The sequence below is a fragment of the Lithobates pipiens genome, unplaced genomic scaffold, assembly GCF_037356315.1.
Source record: "Lithobates pipiens isolate NorthernLeopardFrog02 unplaced genomic scaffold, aLitPip1_a1.2 Scaffold_28, whole genome shotgun sequence".
NCBI lineage: Eukaryota > Metazoa > Chordata > Amphibia > Anura > Ranidae > Lithobates > Lithobates pipiens.
The window spans coordinates 140950987-140968762 of NW_027507789.1; the positions used below are offsets into that span (position 1 = coordinate 140950987).

Sequence of the window (17776 nt, forward strand, 5' to 3'; positions counted from 1 at the left end):
TTGGAGGAGATACACATATATACGATGTATACCCGATCTACACCGTGTACGACACGACTGTGTATATTGCCGGCATTATATCTTCTGTATATTCGGGTGTATGGAGAGAAATTCATTACATTCAACCATGTATGATGTGTGATTGTATACCAGACCAGTCTACATACATGGGGGGATCTCCTATGATCGGTGTGTTTATTACATACAGTGTATGGGGGGAAATGAGGGGGGTCGTCGTGGTATATCATATATTACAGTGTACATTGGTATCATGAATTCCAAATATATCCTGTGTGCTGTGTATGTGATTATATCATGTATTACATATGTAATGTGTGCTGTGTATGTGATTATATCATGTATTACATATGTAATGTGTGCTGTGTATGTGATTATATCATGTATTACATATGTAATGTGTGCTGTGTATTTAATTGCTTGTAAGGATATAAATAAATAGAAATATAGTACGTATCACATGTCCTCTGTGTGCTGGGTGTAGGAATGTGAAGTCATAGGATTCTAGTATGTATCATGTGTGTGCCGTGTACTAACCTAAGACTGTAAAAATGTCAGTTCATGGGAAAAATCATATCATGCAGCATATGTATTCTGTGTGTTGTGTAGAGTGTATGAATGTAATATCTTTGGATTATATAATTTATCATATGTGTATACTGTATATTAGGGTATATGAATGTAATATCATGCAATTATATTATGTATATTGTGTGTACTGAGTGATGTGTACTATGTTGTAGAAATTGAATATCATGAGATTATATCATGCAACACACATATACTATGTGCTAAGAATTAGAATGTGTAAATACATAAAGGGATTTTATCATGTATCACATATGTTCCATGTGCTGTATATAAGAGTGTAAGGATGGAAATTTATGGGGTCATAGATAGCATGTAATACTGTATATATTCTGTCTGCTATGTAGGAATATAAATTTGTGGGAATATATAGCATGTATCATATGTATACTGTATGCTGTGTATTGGTGTATGAATCTAAACACATGAGATTTCATCATGTAACACACACACACACACACACATATATATATATATATATATATATATATATATATATATATATATATATATATATATTTATATATATTTATGTGTGTGCTTTGCATTAGGGTGTATGATGCAGAATTAATGCCATTAATCACATATTGTTTATCATGTATGTACTGTGTATTACAGGATGTGAATTGAAATTAATTAGATTATTGCATGTATTGTGTATTGGTGTACATATGATACATGAGATTATATCATGTATCATATATGCTCTGAATATTAGTGTATGCATATAAATACATATTGTATCATGTACCATATACATATGCTGTGAGTTTTGGTATATGAATGTAAATACATGGAATTATATCATGTATATGTCCTAAATATTAGTGTATAAATGTGAATACATGGGATTATATCACGCATCATGTATCATATATATATATATATATATATATATATATATATATATATATAATGTCCTGAATATTGGTATATGAATGTAAATACATGGGATTATATTTATTTTGTGTATCATATATATATATATATATATATATATATATATATATGTTCTGAATATTGGTGTATAAATGTTAATACATGGGATTATATTGTGTATCATATATATATATATATATATATATATATATATATATATATATATATATGTCCTGAATATTGGTGTATAAATGTAAATACATGGGATTATATCAGTTATCATATATACATGTCCTGAATATTGGTATATGAATGTAAATACATGGGATTATATCATGTATCATATACATATATGTCCTGCATATTGATGTATGAATGTAAATACAAGGAATTATATCTTGTATCATATATATATGTCCTGAATATTGGTGTATAAATGTAAATACATGGGATTATATCATGTATCATATATATGTCCTGAATATTGGTGTATGAATGTAAATGCATGGGATTATATAATGTATCATATACATATATGTCCTGAATATTGGCGTACGAATGTAAATACATGAGATTATATCATGTATCATATATATGTCCTGAATATTGGTATATGAATGTAAATACATGGGATTATATCATGTATCATATATATATATATATATTCACTGACGGGAAGACTCAATGAACTACCACAGTGCTCAACAGCGCCATGGTAGTTCATTAAGAAAAACTACAAACCAACAGCTGCTAAGTCACACCAAAAATTGCGCTTCAAAGTCGCAGTGGAAATCCTCTAAAAGTCTGTGTGAAAAAAGTTGATGAATAAATAACAATACACTTCTTCTGGACTCTAAAAGTCCATGTGAAAGTGTTGATAGATGAATAAATACTGTTAATCCAATTGTCTTCAAAAAATGGTGAGCTTGGGGAGCAAAGCACTGCGCTCTGAGCCCACCCAGTTGTGTGACAATAGCAAATTAATATTCACTATTGTCTTCCTGATTTTTCTCCTGGCCAATCAGGAAGCAGGTCTTGAGACCCGTTTGGCCAGGAGGAGAAGCAGGAAGAGGCCAAAGGTGCCCGCGACCTAGATGGAGTAAGTGCGATACCAACCGGGGGGGAGGGGGTGGCGGGATGTCTTGTTTGCCGTCCCCCCAAAATATACAGCACCAGCAGCCACTGATTAAGTCTCATACACATAGTTGTATCTAGCTGTAAATTCCTGCATATTTCCTCTCCAGGGAGCCCACAGGTGCTCTGTACAGACACCTGGAGAAGCCAACTGATGTAGCTGGCTATTGACTTCTATAGGCAGCTGTATATAGAACATGTGGGCTCCTTGGTGGGAAAATATATCCACATTTACACTATACAGCCATATATACCCCCATCAAATCATTCTCTGCAGCTATTACCTTTTGTACCACCACCCCCTCCCTTTAGAATGTAAGCTCTACGAGCAGAGCCCTCCTGTACCTTTTGTATTGTACTGTAATTGTGTTGTCCCCCCTATACATTGTAAAGCGCTGCGTAAACTGTTGGCGCTATATAAATCTTGAATAATAATAATAATATATGGCCATGTGCATGAGTCTATAGGAATAATAGAGTGTTGTAAGTACTCTTACAAAATCTGTCTGGCAGTAGTGTGACAAATGATTGAACTCATGTATTGGTCTGTAAGGCCTATATAAAGGTGTTGCAACCCTGAGACCCCTTTCACACTGGAGCGTTTTGCAGGCGCTATAGCATTAAAAATAGCGCCTGCAAAATGCCCTAAAACAGCTGCTCCATTTACTCCAGTGTGAAAGCCCTCTGGCTTTCACACTGGAGCGGTGCGCTGGCAGGTCGTCAGAAAAAGTCCTGCCAGAAGCTTCTTTGGAGCAGTGAAGGATCGGTGAACTCACCGCTCCTCCATCGCTGCTCCCCATTGAAATCAGTGGGGCATCGCTGCGATACCGCCGGCAAAACGGCAATCCAGCGAACCACTTTTCGATCGCTAGTGGGGCGGTTTAATAAATATTGCCACTAAAATGACGGTAAAGAGGCGCTAAAAATAGTGCCACTTTACCGCTGACGCCGGTGGCGGCTCAGTGTGAAAGAGGTATAAAGGTCACAAGCATCTCTCCTGCTAATTGGTATTACAGTAGACAGGGTATTTGGAGAAGTTGGGGGAGTAAAGCTGGCCGTACACTATACAATATGATTGTACAATCGTCTTAAGAGCTACCAAACCTAAGCAATTCATTCATAGCCACCCTACACAGCATGTTCTTATGGGCCGATGCAGCCAGTGTCAGCATGTAAAGCCTCCTCCTATCTCTCCCAAATTTAACAGCAAAATGAGAAAGCTAGGGCATGCACGTGCGCCACTGAACACCCTTGCAATGCATGATGGGAGTTGTAGTCTGAGGCTTGTATTGCATGTGACTATATTAATATGTGCACTGCTCAAACTGAGAATTCAGTAATGGCGCTTTCAAAGTTTAAATGAAGAGCAAAATCGAAAGTAATAAAGGTACACTTTTATAAACTATTGTAGAAATACAATCCACGTATATGATAATAGTGACTTGGTGATTTTATTTTTATTTTTAGGGGAAGGTTTAGTATCTCTTTAATAAAATGTCTACCTGTCAGCAATTTTGTAAAAATCATTTTAGTTGATCCATATTGAATGTATGTAATGTGGCTGATTTACTAAAGCTAACTATATACTATACAATCTGATTGTACAATCTCCTTTAGATCTACCTTTAACTATGTAATATAAGGGCTTGCCTTATTTGATAATAATTAAAATTATTCTTTGGGTGTAACTGTAACTTCATATTATGTTAATTTGGTAGCTCGAAGGACTTGAGAACGTTCACATAATAAATTGTGTGAATATTCACTTCAATTATCTAATCATGTGCAGGTGACACAAGTAAACAGGGCTTTTCTTTTCCATTGATTGGATAATTGAAATAAATCTTCACTCATTTTATGGTAAATTAGCCTCTATGTGGAGGGTATGTGTGAATGTAAGGTGTTCTGAAGTAGAACATGCATAATAAATAATAATAATAAAAACAATACCATTCATTGTATAATCATTTAATATGTATTAATTTTATATATATATATATATATATATAGTTATTAGGTGAAATAGGTGATTGATAGTAACTGGAAAAGAAACAGACAGAGAGAAGGAGTGAATCCAATATCTGGATATTTGATAAGCCTTATTTGGACTTGCACCTTTTTCATGAATGAATTCTCTGTATTGAGAGTAGAAGCTTTCTTTGGCTCTCTTCATGATATTATTGCTTAAATATACACCCACCAGCCACTTTATTAGATACACCTGTTCAACTGCTTGGTAATACAAATCAGCCAATCACATGGCAGCAACTCAATGCATTTCGACATCTAGACGTGGTTAGGATGACTTGCTGAGGTTCAAACTGATCATCAGAATGGGAAAGGAAGGGGATTTAGGTGACTTTGTATGTGGCATGGTTGTTGGTGCCAAACATGCTGGTCTGAGTATTTAGAAAAAAAATGCTGATCTATTGGAATTTTCATGCACAACCATCTTTAGGGTTTACTCACTTCAATACCGGGCATTTTCACCCCTTCCCGCCCAGGCCAATTTTCAGTTTTCAGCGCTGTCGCACTTTGAATGACAATTGCGTGGTCATGCAATACTGTACCCAAAATAATTTTTATCCCCCACAAATAGAGCTTTCTTTTGGTGGTATTTGATCACCTCTGCGTTTTTATTTCTTGCGCTATAAACAAAAGAAAAGTGACAAGTTTGAAAAAAACACAATGTTTTTTACTTTTTTGCTATAATAAATATCCCAATTTAAAAAAACAAACAAAAAAAAAAACAACAATTTTTTCCTCAGTTTAGGCCGATATATATTATTTTACATATTTTTGGTAAAAAAATAAAATAAATCACAATAAGCGTATATTGATCAGTTTGCGCAAAAGTTATAGCGTCTACAAAATAGAGGATAGATTTACGGCATTTTTTTTTTTACTACACTTGACGCTTTTTTTTTTACTACACAAAAGTGACACTTTTGACACTATTTTCAGACCGTTCACATTTGTACAGTGATCAGTTCTATAAAAATGCACTGATTACTGTATAAATGTCACTGGCAGGGAAGGAGTTAACACTAGGGCGCTCAAGGGGTTAAATGTGTTACCTAGGGACTGATTCTAACTGTAGGGGGAGGGGACTTACAAGGGGAGGAGACCAAACGGTGTTCCTCTGTACTGGGAACACACGATTGGTCTCCTCTCCCCTGACAGGACATGAATCTGTTTGTTTACACACACAGATCCACGTCCTGGCAATTTTGGGTGCACACTGGACATCACGGCCACAGGGCATGCGCATCGGCTCCCGAGTGGCGCGTCAGGCACACGCACCCCATATAGGGCTGGCAAGCCGAGGATGTCATATGACACCCACCCAGGATGGGAGATCCCTCCTGCGAGACGTCATTTGACTATGGACAGGGATGGAAATGGTTACAGATAATGGTCCAAAAAAGAGAAAATATCCAGTGGAGGAAAATGCCTTGTTGATGTCAGAGGTCAGAGGAAAATGGGCAGAAGAATGTTTCCAACATCTTGTTGAATCTATGCCATAGAGAATTAAGGCAGTTCTGAAGGCAAAAGGGGGTCCAACCCGGTACTAGCAAGGTGTATCTAATAAAAGGGTCGTTGAGTGTAAGTTTCTCCTTTTTTATTATCCCTGGTCATACCTTTACTAGAGGTGCTTCAAAGCTCAATTCCCATAGAATTTTATGGTGCCCATTCACACCTTAATGCCATGTCGCTTAAAGCTTGTCCCTCAAAACTCAAAAAAGTACACAAGCTTCTTTGGAGCAAACATGAATTTTTGGTGCCTCTAGGCTTCAATGGGAATACCTGAACATGAGGATTTTTTCTCAACTTCTTGCCTCTCCTTCTGCCAATAACAAGCTTTCTTTAAAGCAGAGGTCCACCCTAAAGTGGACCTTCCACTCATCGGAACCCTCCCCCCCCTCCGGTGCCACAATCGGCACCTTTCAGGGGGGAGGGGGGTGCAGTTACCTGGATAATCCAGGTAACTGCACCCACTTCCGGGATAGCTCTCTGCGGAAAGGGGCGTAACTTACGCCCCTTTCCGCAAGTGCCCGCCCCTTCCCGCAAGTGCCCCGCTGCCTGCTGGGAAACACACAGATCCCAGAGGCAGCGGGGAGCGTCCTTATTGCGCAGCGCGATTCGCGCATGCGTAGTAGGGAACCGGGAAATGAGGCCGAAAGGCTCCATTTCCTGATTCCCATACCCAAGATGGCGGCGGCAGGACCCGACAGACGACCTAGAGATCGGCTTCGGGTGCCGACATCGCGGGCGCGCTGGACAGGTAAGTGTCACTATTTTAAAAGTCAGCAGCTGCAGTATTTGTAGCTGCTGGCTTTTAATAAAATAAAAAAAAACGCGGAGTCCCGGTGGACTCCCGCTTTAAGCCAAGAGAAAAACACTCAAACCTGAAAAATGTGTGTACAAATGCACATAAAATATGCTCCAAAAAACTTGAAGAAGCTCCAGTGTGAACCTAGCTGTAAGATTGCTAGGTTAAGACATTTTGTGTGATGTGTATTAGCTATTTGTGAACTGTTTCTGATCCCTGTATGTATAAATATGAATATTTGTTACTATGTTGCTAATTTTCTTGCCTGAGGTTGGGATAGATATGCATCTAAAACTGTTGCAAATCAAAGATAACACTTTGTTAACTATTGCTTTCTTCAATAAATACTTTTGAGGGCTGCAACCCTGGACTTTTGTGTTTTTTCAATCTCCCCTCTCTATTTATGTATGTGCATATATATATATATATATATATATATATACCTATTTAGGCATTTCCTCAGTTAGGATCACATATTATCATCTGCTCTACGTGACGGATCATATTCACTCTATCATGGCCCATCTGTTGGCTATAGGTAAACTTAAATTATTTTATTTTTTTCACAGCTTTGTTTGACACTAACATGTACACATTATTAATATATTTATTTTAAATTTATTTTTAATTTTTCTCACTTAGGCTTCCCTATGGGATTTTCATTCACACTTCACTTCACATATGCACATTTTCACTGGCCTTTGTGGTGACCGGGAGTTTTGCTCTGCGATGTTGTGGCAATCCCCGATGCTATTCTGCTGGTGTGTGGGTGCAGACGTGAGTTAGATGCATAGCCCTCATTAACTTTAAAATTATACATTTCTTCCTCTTATATTTCTCACTTAATCTCTGTTATTTTATTTTTTATTATTTATTGTTCATTTTTTATTATTAATTTTTATTTTAGATTTACGCCATGATTTTGCTCCTGATGAGTGGTTGTCGTGCCGCGAAAGCGTTGAGCCTTTATCAATTTTTTATTTCTATTTTAATCATGGAACAATAGGATATCATTTGATTTTATTTATACTCAATATAATTTATTATGACCCTGTGTACTATATCCATTAATTGTCATTGCTGTTTTTTTTCAAATGTTAAGGTCTATCGGATTGTGATATATTTTTATATATTGTATGCTTACCCAAGATCCACCTTATAGAGGTTTGATGTCCAAAATGCTTTTTAGAGGCTTGTTGCCCAAAATGTTTTATGGTGGATTATGGATTATGAAATAGGAATAAATATAGCCTCATTTAAAGTCCCATTTGCCCTTTTTTGAATGTTGAACACATATCCGGGATGGAGGCTTGCTTGCTGCTACTAATAGGTTGTGTCAGGTCGCACCATTTTTTATAACTTTCTAGTCGCTTGACCATCTTTTTTACTTGCTGTGTGCTTCATTTAACCACTTTCAGGCCGGACCAATTTGCTGGTCAAAGACCAGACCACTTTTTGCGATTCGGCACTGCGTCGCTTTAACTGACAATTGCGCGGTCATGCGACGTGGCTCCCAAACAAAATTTACGTCCTTTTTTCCCCACAAATAGAGCTTTCTTTTGGTGGTATTTGATCACCCCTGCGGTTTTAATTTTTTGCGCTATAAACAAAAATAGAGCGACAATTTTGAAAAAAACGCATTATTTTTTACTTTTTGTTATAATATATATCCCCCAAAAATATATAAAAAAACATTTTTTTTCCCTCAGTTTAGGCCGATACGTATTCTTCTACATATTTTTGGTAAAAAAATCGCAATAAGCGATTATTGATTGGTTTGCGCAAAAGTTATAGCGTTTACAAAATAGGGATAGTTTTATAGCATTTTTATTAAAAACATTTTATTATTTTTTTTTTTACTAGTAATGGCGGCGATCAGCGATTTTTATTGTGACTGCGACATTGTGGGGGACCCATCGGACATTTTTGACACATTTTTGGGACCATTGTCATTTATACAGTAATCACTGCTATATAAATGCAGTGATTCCTGTGTAAATGACACTGGCAGTGAAGGGGTTAACCAGTGGGTGGCAGTGTAGGGGTTAAGTGTTCCTAGGGGCGTGTTACTAACTGTGGGGGGGTTGGGCTTTCATTTAGTGAACAACTGATCTCTGCTCCAATCACATGGAGCAGAGATCAGCATCACTAGTTGCTAGGCAGAATGGAGAAATGTTGTTTACAACGGCACTTCTCCATTCGGCCGCTCTGTGAGACGATCGTGGGGATGCCCACGGCGATCGAGTCCGCGGGTCCTGCGACCGGACTCACGGGGGTCCCGACCAGCGTGGGAGCGCGCTGCCGGCAGCGCGCTCCCGATGGCAGGGCGGCAAATTTAAAGGGACGTACATGTAAGCCCATTTGCCTGGCCGTGCCATTCTGTCGACGTACATCGTCGTGCGCTGGTCGGCAAGTGGTTAAAGTCACACTTTCTTTCCCCCCCCCCCCCCTATTTTTAATATATACAGTGCCTTGCGAAAGTATTCAGCCCCCTTGAACTTTTCAACCTTTTGCCACATTTCAGGCTTCAAACATAAAGATATAACATTTTTATTTTTTTGAAGAATCACCAACAAGTGGGACACAATTGTGAAGTGGAACGAAATCTATTGGATTTTTGAAACTTTTTTAACTAATAAAAAAATGAAAAGTGGTACGTGCAAAATTATTCGGCCCCCTTGCGTTAATACTTTGTAGAGCCACCTTTTGCTGCGATTACCACTGCAAGTCGCTTGGGGTACGTCTCTATCAGTTTTGCACATCGAGAGACTGAAATTCTTGCCCATTCTTCCTTGCAAAACAGCTCGAGCTCAGTGAGGTTGGATAGAGAGCGTTTGTGAACAGCAGTTTTCAGCTCTTTCCACAGATTCTCGATTGGATTCAGGTCTGGACTTTGACTTGGCCATTCTAACACCTGGATACGTTTATTTGTGAACCATTCCTTTGTAGATTTTGCTGTATGTTTGGGATCATTGTCTTGTTGGAAGATAAATCTCCGTCCCAGTTTCAGGTCTTTTGCAGACTCCAACAGGTTTTCATCCAGAATGGTCCTGTATTTGGCTGCATCCATCTTTCTCTCAATTTTAACCATCTTCCCTGTCCCTGCTGAAGAAAAGCAGGCCCAAACCATGATGCTGCCACCACCATGTTTGACAGTGGGGATGGTGTGTTGAGGGTGATGAGCTGTGTTGCTTTTACGCCAGACATATCGTTTTGCATTGTGGGCAAAAAGTTCGATTTTGGTTTCATCTGACCAGAGCACCTTCTTCCACATGTTTGGTGTGTCTCCCAGGTGGCTTGTGGCAAACTTTAGACGAGACTTTTTATGGATATCTTTGAGAAATGGCTTTCTTCTTGCCACTCTTCCATAAAGGCCAGATTTGTGCAGTGTACGACTGATTGTTGTCCTATGGACAGGCTCTCCCACCTCAGCTTAGTTCTCTGCAGTTCATCCAGAGTGATCATGGGCCTCTTGGCTGCATCTCTGATCAGTCTTCTCCTTGTCTGAGCTGAAAGTTTAGAGGGACGGCCAGGTCTTGGTAGATTTGCAGTGGTCTGATACTCCTTCCATTTCAAAATGATCGCTTGCACAGTGCTCCTTGGGATGTTTAAAGCTTGGGTAATCTGTAATTTGTATCCAAATCCGGCTTTAAACTTCTCCACAACAGTATTACAGACCTGCCTGGTGTGTTCCTTGGTCTTCATGATGCTCTCTGCGCTTTCAACAGAACCCTGAGACTATCACAGAGCAGGTGCATTTATACAGAGACTTGATTACACACAGGTGGATTCTATTTATCACCATCAGTCATTTAGGACAACATTGGATCATTCAGAGATCCTCACTGAACTTCTGGAGTGAGTTTGCTGCACTGAAAGTAAAGGGGCCGAATAATTTTGCACGCACCACTTTTCAGTTTTTTATTTGCTAAAAAAGTTTAAATTATCCAATAGATTTCGTTCCACTTCACAATTGTGTCCCACTTGTTGGTGATTCTTCACAAAAAATTAAAATTTTATATCTTTATGTTTGAAGCCTGAAATGTGGCAAAAGGTTGAAAAGTTCAAGGGGGCCGAATACTTTCGCAAGGCACTGTATATATATATATAGATATAGATTTATAGATATATATCTATATCTATCCATATATATAGATAGATATATACACACTATATTACCAAAAGTATTGGGATGTCTGCCTTTACACGCACATGAAGTTTGACACCCCAATCTAAAGCCTCGTACACATGGTATGAAAATCAGAAGGGGATTGAAGTTTGACAAGCTGTTGTCCAAAGCTCTTACTGTTAGTACGCTCCTTTCAACAATTGTTTGCCAATTTTCGGCCAACAAATGTTGGATGACAGGCTAGTACATTTTTTGTCAAATGATGTCTCCACATCTGATTTTCTGATGGTCAGTACACAAATCCATCACACAAAAGTCGAAAGTACAAACACTGAAGCCGCGTACACACGGGCGGACTGTCTGTCCAACTTAGTCCGCTGAAACACATTTCAGCGGACAGTCTGCTCGTGTGTGGGCTTCAGCTGACTTTTTCAGCAGACAGTCTGGCGGACTAAGTCTTTCGGAATTTCCGTAATACAGTCCGTCCAACTTTGGTTTCAGCGGACAGTCCGCTCGTGAGTAGGCTAGTTGGACGGACTAAGTATGGCGCATGCTCAGAAAGGATTTACACGGCGGAAGGTTGCATTGCTGAGTATCGGACGTCCTATTTCTAGTCCCGTCGTACGTGCTGTACACGTCATCGCGCAAGCTTTCAACAGACTGTCTGTTCATCTTGTGTGGTCAAGTCCGTTCATTCAAAAGTAGGACGGACTGTCCGTCAGATTGTCTGACGGACTTAGTTGGCCAGACAGTCCGCCCGTGTGTACGCGGCTTCATGATCAGAGCCAAGGAATGAGCTGGAAGCGGTCGGTCTTGTAAACTAGCGTTCATAATGTAGAATTAACATTTGTGACGCCGGAAATTATGAAATGTTGAAATGCAGCGCACATTCTCTTCTTCTTTAATGGGATAATAATGAAGCTGCTTTGCTGGTGATACTGATGGAGTTATGCTAAACGAATTTTAAAAGGCATTTGTTTTCTAGTGATTTTTTGGGCAAGTTACCACAACACCATTATCCCTGAGTTTTTAAGATCAAAGACACAACGTCAATGTTGGTGTCCCTTGTTAATTTTACATTGTATTTTTTTTGATGTAACGCCTACTCCAAAACTGTAATTTAAAGTAAAACACATAGCCAAGTATTATTCTACACAATTTTTTTATTGTGCAGAAAAAAAATAACACAAATTAAATTAGACATGCTATCTGCCATCCAAATACAAATAACTTAAAAAAAATTGCATTCTATGCATAAAAAAAAATAGCAAAAAATAACAAATAAAAACAATATAAAAAAAAAAAAAGAATAGAAATTAGTAAGTGGGGAAGGGGTAAAAATCCCCAGACCAGCGGGTTGTTGGGGTTCTTGTGGCTGGTATTGCCACTGACCAGCATGCTGCTGTGTTGGGTTGGTTGGCTGTGGAGGTGGTGGAGGTGGGACCACAAAATCTGAAATGTGGGTGTTTTCAGAAATGTCGGCCCTCACCCCCTTGTTAAGGACCTGCAGGATGAGTTCTTCACACCTGCTCCTTTGCTCACTGGCCATCTGCCTTAATTTATTGGCTGTCGCACACCCAAATGCTTCAGTCTAATCTTGGTCAGTACAGTAGTGGCCTGGCTGAGAAAGGAAGCAGTGGCCTCCTCCAGATTCCTGCTCTTCCTGGCTCTTTGTTGCAGCAGGAGGGTGTAGGGGAGGGATCTGCGACTCCGTCTGGCTACTACCCACTGGCTCCTCCAGACTGACACTTTCCTGTGTATGAAAATGGGACATAATTAGAATATTTTTTTGGGGCTTGGTCCTCAATCACACACAATTTTGATCTCCTCACTGTTTCAAATTGAATGTGGAGAAATAGAAAAGACTATCATTCTGACCCCAGCATTTTTCATTCTTGTTCAAATCATTTTTGGTCCCTACTTACTGTCTATTGATATGGAAACCACTTTGTTAAGGCAGAAATATTTTCCCAATAAGGTCTAGTTATCATCATTGTATTTTTGGAAACAAATATGTTCAACAATGCTATACCTGGGTCAAGCTGGGCTCCTCCACATCTTCATCCTGTGTATCAGGACCTGTGCAGACCTCAGGAGCTGTGGCCTCAGCAGATGTTAAAGGGAGCATAGACAGCGATGGCCTGTTCAACTCCCTTTTAAATGTAGTCTGAAGGTTGGCTATCTTTTGCTTGACATACTTGGTGTCTACCCAGAGGTACATAGGATTGCACAACTCCACCAGTTTCTCCAAAGCTGCCTTCCTCAGTATTTTATTTGAGTAGTTTCTACTCTTCACCCTCCAGAGACAGGGCAGCTCCTGGTACATGTCAATGAAATGGAGAAATTTTGGCGAAGTGAACTGATCAGTCATGATTAGAGAAGGTCTTGCAGTTCGCCCCGGCAGTAGGTTTGTGGAAAACTTTGCTCGTTTGCGATTCGCCAAACCGGCGGACTTATGGCGCTGTTCGCGGCGGACATATTCGTTTACATTGTGAAGAACTTTGACCCATGACACATCCATCATGGGGTACAGGACAGCCAATTGAGAAATTTCAGCACATGGACATACCCCCTACCTTTTAAATAGACCTGATCTGGTGGCCATTTTACATTCTGTCTTTTGTCAGTGTAGGGAAAGGACGCTGTGTGGAGCAGGGACAGTCAGTCTGTAATCACTAGCTATTACTATTAGGTCCACAAAAATCCTTTTAAGGACTGGTATAGGTGTACATTAGGGATGAGCCGAACACCCCCCGGTTCGATTCACACCAGAACTTTCGAACGGACCGAAAATTTGTGCGAACTTTAGAACCCCATTGAAGAAGAACAAGATATTGTCCTAAAAAGGGTTTGGGGACCTGGCTCCTGCCCCAGGGGACATGGGTCAATGCCTAAAATGTTTTTAAAAACTGAAGTTTTTTCAGGAGCACTGATTTTAATGACGATTAAAGTGAAAAAAAAGTGAAATATTCCTTTAAATATCGTGCCTGGGGGGGGGGGGGAGGGGGTGTCTATAGTGTGCCTGTGAAGTGCCACGTGTTTCCCGTGTTTAGAACAGTCCCTGCATAAAATGACATTTAATGGAAAAAAAGTAATTTAAAACTGCTTGCGGTTTTAATGTAATATCTGGTTCTGGCAATATGGATGAAAATCATTGAGAAAAATGGCATGGGTACCCCCCCCCCCGCCCATTACCAGCCCCTTTGGGTCTTGTACGGATATTAAGGGGAACCCCGTACCCATATTAAAAAAAGGAAAGGTGTGGGGCCCCCAGGCTCTATATATTCAGAACAGCACTATACAGGCGGTGCAAACAAGACAGGGACTGTGTAGGTTTGTTGTGTTAAGTAGAATCTGTTTGTAATTTTAATTCAATCTTATTTTTATTGAGATATAGAAGCAAGATAGGAGGGGGAAAAAAAAAAATACAGAATATTCCAACATATTCGTTTTACATTGTTACATAAACATAAAAAAGAAACCATAGAGAAATCCACTGTACTACAGTGGTGTTGAACTGTCACGAGGTTAAAGTGTTTTGTTTTGAGCTTCGGTTTAGGTAGTATGGTAAGAGAGCCTGTAGTCCTACCATGATTAGTCTAAGTTAAAGTGGGTGTGTGTGCACCACTATCCTCTCAGCGGGTGTTGCCCACTCATTACAGGTAGACTAGGGCTATTGTGTTCATTCTGACAATGTTCACTCTGGGGGGGAAGCTCTGTATGTGCCACCATGCTGGTCTAATGAGACTAGAGGTCATAACTTAAGTAATCGGGTATTACTGCAACTTGTATATGGGAGGGAAGAAAGGGGGAAGAGAGTGAGGAAAGAGGGGTCAGGACAGTAAAGAGCGTAGGGATCAAAAGATATACATTCCACCCTGATCACACAGGTGTATTGGTAGAGTCCTCTGTGGCCCATGAGATAAACTCTGAGGAATATCGAAACATCGACCATGAGGTCCAGGTCTTAGAGAATTGTTCCTCCCTACCCGTTTCCTGCGACAACATTCTTTCCAAAGTTTTAATTCGGTCCACTTCAATTGCCCAATCCCCCAGGGAAGGCATGCTCGTTGACTTCCAATGTCTGGGCAACACCGTTCTAGCAGCCGCCAAAAAGTGACGCAGAACGTCTTTCTTGACTGACTTAAGCGGTCCCGGGAGCAGAGATAGCAGAGCCATCTCAGGAGAGGGTGCGATGGAGGTCGCCATAAGTTTGCAGTACAAATCAAGGATCTTTTGCCAGAACTTCCTCGCAGGGGGGCATGCCCACCAAATGTGAAGTAAGGTTCCTTTAGATGACAAGCAACGCCAGCAAGTATCCGGAAGTGTCGAGTTAATTCGGTGCAAAGTCGAAGGGCATCTGTACCAGCGGGTCAACAGCTTGAACCCCTTTTCTTGAGAATTGGAGGCTATGGACATTTTGTGGGTCAGTATAAAGCACTTTTGCCAGTCTACAGGCGAGATGGAGTGGCCCAGGTCTTCCTCCCATGCCTGTGTGTATGGGGGAAGGTCAGGATTGTAAGCCCCATGTAAGAGGGAATATAATTGAGAGACTACATGTGTAGGAGGGGTGGCCTGGAGCAGCATGCCTTCCAAGTCTGTTAAGTCAGCGAGTACATTAGGTAACGAAGGGAAAGTGCGAATGAAGGAAATCACCTGTTGTCTCTGCAGCCAGTGCGTAGAGGCATGAGAAGATGGGTCAGAGGGAATGTCATGAGTCAGAGAGGGGTCCGAACGTAGGACTTGGGCAAGTCGCCTGTGGTCCTCCTTACACCAAGGTCCAAAACTCGCTCCCTGTAGGGCCGGTGGGAAAGCCGGAGTTCCAAACAGTGGAGCCATGGGTCCCTGCATGGAAGATAGGGTCTTGGAAGAATTCATTCGGGTCCAGATTTGTATGGTTTGTCGGGTGAGGTCGCTCAGTTGTACCTCTCCTTTCAGGAATTCAGTAGGTGTCCACGGCAATGCACAGAGATCTATTGGGTTAATATGGCTCTCTATCTGTACCCATAATTTGGAGGAGGAATGATGGAACCAGTTAAGTATACGCGTGAGCACAGCTGCTCTATAATATAAGGAGGCATCCGGGGCTCCTGCTCCACCACGAATCTTGGGGAGTGATAAGGTCTCGTAGCGTATCCGGGGACGAGCCCCTCCCCAAATAAAGGAGGAGAATAGTTGGCGGAGCTTCCTGAAAAACCAGGAGGGTATGGAAATGGGAATTGTTTGGAACAAATAGAGAAACCGAGGGATTACGTCCATTTTTAGGGCATTTACTCTGCCTAGCCACGATAGGCATTTCTTTGCATAGTTTGAGAGATCCGTCTTGGTTCTAAGCAGCAGGGGTGCATAATTCAAAGAGAATAGATGGGACCTTTCCGTGGGTATTTGAATTCCTAGGTAGCGGATGGAGGTAGAGCCTGTTTTAAATGGGTACCTAGCGGATATCTGGCGGAGGACCTCTTGGGACAGTGAGATGTTCAGGATTTCTGATTTAGTATGGTTTACTTTGAAATTGCTCAGCATGCCAAACCTCGTGAATTCCTGCATTATATGTGGTAAGGATAGGTGGGGTTGGGTTACAAACAATAGCAAGTCGTCCGCGAAGAGCGCCAGCTTAGAATGAATGGGGCCTATCGATACACCTGAGACGTTGGGGTTATTGCGTAAGGCTATTGCTAGGTGTTCCATGACAAGGACATATAGAAGGGGAGATAAAGGACAGCCCTGTCGTGTCCCATTTTTAATGGCAAATGTAGGCGACAGTGAGCCATTTACCCGAATTCTAGCGGAAGGGGAGGAGTAAAGGGCCATAATTCGGGATAACATTTTGGGACCCAGGCCTATCTGTTGCAGAGACAACCGAAGGAATTGCCAGTCAACCCGGTCGAATGCCTTTTCTGCATCGACCGTCAAAAGGCATAGAGGGATTTCGTGGGTGCGGGCATAGTCGGTAAGAAGCAGGGTTTTCAGGGTGTTATCCCTTGCCTCGCGGCCACTTACAAAACCCACCTGGTCCAGATGTATAAGGCGGGGGAGTAGCGGTTGCATTCTAGTAGCTAATATTTTGGCATATATTTTCAGATCCACTCCAATTAATGATATGGGCCTATAATTTGCACACAAGGTAGGGTCTTTGTCTGGTTTGGGGATAATGGCGATGTGGGCTTCAAGCGTTTGTGGAGGAAACGCTGAGCCTTCTGATAGAGAGTTAAACACCTTAGCCATAAAGGGGGTCAGTAGAGGAGCAAATGTTTTGTAGAATTTAGGGGTAAAACCGTCGGGTCCTGGGCTTTTACCTGAAGGAGTGGCCGCTATTGCTCCCACTACCTCGTCTGCTGTGATTACTCTCTCTAGCTCTTCTGCAGTATCGCCATCTAATATAGGGAGCTCAGTTTCCTCGATATAGGACTGGCCATCGGGCGCAGGAGTGTGGGATGGGCTAGACGGGATACCGGTCGGTAGGTTGTACAGTGTCTGATAGAAATCTCTGAATGTTTGTGATATCTTGGAGGGCTCATTAAGCATTTCTCCAGAAGGGGCCCGAATATGAGGTATAAATGTGGAAGGCGTGCTTGGATGGAGGGTGCGGGCCAACGGCCTACCACATTTATCTCGAAATCGGTACTGATGTAAAGCAAGTCTGTCCGCATAAGTACGAGCTGAGGCCTCGTATAGGTCCCTGAGTTGGGATCGGG

The 17776-nt window shown here is 41.1% G+C and overlaps 1 long non-coding RNA gene across 1 annotated transcript in view; it reads right to left on the bottom strand.

Annotated features, from left to right (window-relative positions):
- Positions 1–17776, bottom strand: part of LOC143935626 (uncharacterized) — a 769099-nt gene that overhangs the window by 277406 nt on the left and 473917 nt on the right. The window lies entirely within an intron of this gene.